This window comes from Ailuropoda melanoleuca, chromosome 5 (assembly GCF_002007445.2).
Source record: "Ailuropoda melanoleuca isolate Jingjing chromosome 5, ASM200744v2, whole genome shotgun sequence".
Lineage (NCBI taxonomy): Eukaryota > Metazoa > Chordata > Mammalia > Carnivora > Ursidae > Ailuropoda > Ailuropoda melanoleuca.
In genome coordinates this window covers 89,963,601-89,967,678 of record NC_048222.1, presented here as the reverse complement: position 1 = coordinate 89,967,678, position 4,078 = coordinate 89,963,601, and positions in this window count along the sequence as shown.

Sequence of the window (4,078 nt, the reverse complement as noted above, 5' to 3'; positions counted from 1 at the left end):
GATATCTTTGGACTCAATCTATATTGCATTCTATGCTTGATGCATAACCATCATCTTGGAATGGAACTTCCTCTTCACCCTTAGGGTTCCTTTTTTTCTCATTCCTATTTTCATTACCCCATATTTTCCTTTTTTTAACATTACTCCATTTATTATGAAGCGAATGAGAACTTTATGAGGACTTACATGTCCAAAAATGATTTTCTTCTATCATATATATGATTGATATAATTCCTATTCATAAAATCTGGGTTTAACAGTTTAACCTTATCAGATTTTATATATCACTTCTGAAATTCAGGTCCCTCATTTCTTGTAATTTAAAAAATTATTTTATTGACTACTATTTCTTCTCTAGTTTCTCTGTCCAATCTATCTGAAATCATTTAGGTAGTTAATCGGCTGGACTGGCACCCTAATTTAATTTTTCTACTTTCCCTCTTCTTTTATGTTCTACTAAGGAATTTTCTTTTTTTTTTTTTTTTAAATATTTTATTTATTTATTTGACAGAGATAGAGACAGCCAGCAAGAGAGGGAACACAAGCAGGGGGAGTAGGAGAGGAAGAAGCAGGCTCCCAGCGGAGAAGCCTGATGTGGGGCTTGATCCCATAACACCGGGATCACGCCCTGAGCTGAAGGCAGATGCTTAACGACTGAGTCACCCAGGCGCCCCACTAAGAAATTTTCTTAATCTTTTATTCCAAAATTTTAGAAAATTGTAGTTTTGTTGTTATAGTTTTAACTCCAAGATGTTTTTGTTCCCTGCATATTCCTTTGCATAGTGTTTTGTTGTTTCATTTTTACAATATATTCTTTCTTCGTGGTGATATTAATGATTTAATACCCTTCTCCTTTGTTGATTTATTTCATTCAGTTTTCTATTTCCCCAGTTTAGCTCATATCTTTCATGTTAAAGCCTTTTTTTTTCAGATATTTGTTATTACTTGTTTTTCTGTTCATAATCAACAGAGATAAATTACAAAAAATATCACAAATCTAAATTGCGGAATATATGTTACAACAAAGAAAGCAGAGAGAAGAAAATGAATGAAGGGAAAAGAAAAGGAGGAATTAGGGGAAAAAAATGAAAACTCACATGTGATGCAATATGACTCATCAGTGTCCCAAATCATCAAAAATATGTATAAATAATAAATTTTGGCTCTTTGAAAACAGAGGAAAAATATTGTTTCATCCTGGTTACTAGAACGAAGAAATGTAAATATGATGAGACAGATGCAAGGAGTCAAAGGAAAATGGAAGAAATAGACTGATGTAAACCTCTAATAAATAGAATCCTTTAAAAACAAGTCTGGGGGCACCTGGGTGGCTCAGTGGGTTAAACATCTGCCTTCAGATCAGGTCATGATCCCAGAGTCCCGGTATGGAACCCCACATCAGGCTCCCTGCTCAGTGGGGAGTCTGCTTATCTCTCTGTCCCTTACCCCACTCATCTTCTCTCTCTCAAATACATAAAATCTTAAAAAAACAAAACAAAACAACAACAACAACAAAAATAAGTCTGGTTTTGGAGTATCATAGCTAATAGAATTAGAGTTGAACCAAGTATAACCAAATTGCCAGATCACAAGGGGCCCCAAGCTAGTATCTGGATTACATGCACATGAAGTAATCATTCTTCATCACAATAGTAACAAAAATGATTTAATTATTTTTCGCCAGCTTATTCAGTAGTCATTATGAAAGAAATATTAGTGGTTTCTTTTTACATTTCAATACTGAAATGACAAACTTATTCTAATACATGTGCAATTGTTAATGGAAATTTTTAATATTTATTTCACAGCACTGGAACCTTTTCTTTATTGTTTTAAATGGATAAAGTTGTATTTTTTTAAAGTACTCCATTCTGCATGGCCATAAGAATATTAAAATATTTCTTCCTCCTAGGAAATTATGATCTTTGGAAGAAACCAGGGACTCAGGAAATTAGTGTACAGAGTCTCTTACATAATAAGCATCTGCTTCTTTATAATTGAAAAACATTTAAAGATGTGTTTGTGTATATGCACATACAGTTCTGCAAAACCTTTAATAATTTTACTAATATGTAATTTACTAAGATCATTAAAACTTCAAGCATTTAGCCATATTTCTGAAAGCACGCCTTGGGAATCTTAAAATTAACACACTGAAGAGCTTATTTCAATAAACTTTGCATTCATTTTCTCTATTAAACAACTAAGGTACAAAGGTGTTTTTGAAAATTATTTTTTGACATGAAGATTCACTTATTATTACACTAATGTTGTCTTGTATTTGTATGAGTACAAGCTTAATTCCTAATTCAAATTAAATCACATTTGAACAAAATCCCAAATCAGAAAAAAAAGGCTGCATTTGTCTTCCACAGTTTAAAAAAGATTGACAAATTGAAAAAAAGTTGAGCAAACCCCCCAAAACTGATTAACTTTTACATTTAGACCTAGTTAATTTAGACCAGATCAATATGTTAACAGATCAACCTAAAAAATGAGTTTTTAACAGGGGACCAATTGATATTTTTTTTCTCTAAGGACTAAATTGTGGGGGGAAGGAGTGTAACATGAGGATCAAATTAGAAATGATTTCCTGAAATTTCAGAGTTATAAATATCACAAAAAGATGTTCTTGAGGCCTTTGAATTGCCTTTCCAGATGCTAAGACTAATCTTCATGTGTAATCTATGTAGGATAATGTATGTGACTTTACCTGACGAAGAAAACTGTACAGTGAAGGTAGCTGTATCTTGACGTTGTGATATAATAACAAGCTATATCTAAGGATTCTTCATGTATCTTTTTGTTGTTAATAGATTAGAAATTTTGATTGTGAAGAAATTAAAGAGACTTATTGAGTCCCCTAGTCCAGTCTCTTGCCACAAGATGCTTGTTCTCTTTGTTATAAAATGGGTTAAAAATAAATTTTAGTCTTGAAAAATAGTTCTATAGTTTCTGCTATAGATTCAAACTTTAGCATAAAAAAGCACAATTTCTCCCCTTTTAAAATAATTTAAATGGTATTTGCCCTTTTCATTAAGATAAAACTTTTCAAATTAATATTCATGAGATTTTTATACATTAAATTAGTTCATATTTAATCTTGATTATTTCTTCCCCAAAACAATCAGTTCATTTATTATTTCAGAATATTAGAAATAAATCACATTATCATTAATACCATTTTTTTACAGAGAATCTTTATAGGAATGCAAATTATTTTAAGGATTATTAAAAACTGTAAGACAGTGAATAGGGAGGTGGCAAATATTTAAATAAAACATTGTGAACAGAGGAATGAAAATTTTGTTTATACTGGATTTCCTTATCTTCTCAATCATTTATTTGCTCCTGGAAATTGCCTACCACATAATTCCTAATACTTCTCAGAAGATTAAAGATATCATCTATGTGTTTTTATTTTTCTTTCACTTCAGTTCTAAGTATTATTTTGTGGTTTCTGATATTTACCTATTTACATTTTTAAAATATTTTTTATAGATTTTATTTATTTATTTGCCAGAGAAAGACAGAGAGACCACAAGCAAGGGGAGCAGCAGGCAGAGGGAGAAGTAGGCTCCCCATCGAGCAAGGAGCCAGATGTAGGACTCGATTCCAGGACCCCAGGATCATGACCCAAGCCAAAGGCAGGCGCTTAACTGACTGAGCCACCCAGGCATCCCTACTGGTTACATTTTATAGAATACTATTTTGAAATGCACTACTGTCATATTAGTTAATATTTTGGCAATATATCTAAGTGACAATAGTCAAATAAAATTTATTCTTCATTTGTTAACTTTTAATACCCTTTCCTATATTCAGAATTATATCAAATCTTTCATATATTTAGTACCTTAATTATATCTATAGTCTTTTATACAATAATATCCATAAAAATATATTTAGGGCATCAACTAAATTTCAGTCTATTCTTTAACAGTCTGAAAGTTCTTTTTTTTTAATTTAAAGATTTCATTTATTTATTTGAGAGAGTGAGAGAGAACATGAGAGGGAGAGGGTCAGAGGGAGAAGCATACTCCCCACTGAGGACTTGATTCTAGGGCTCTGGGATCAT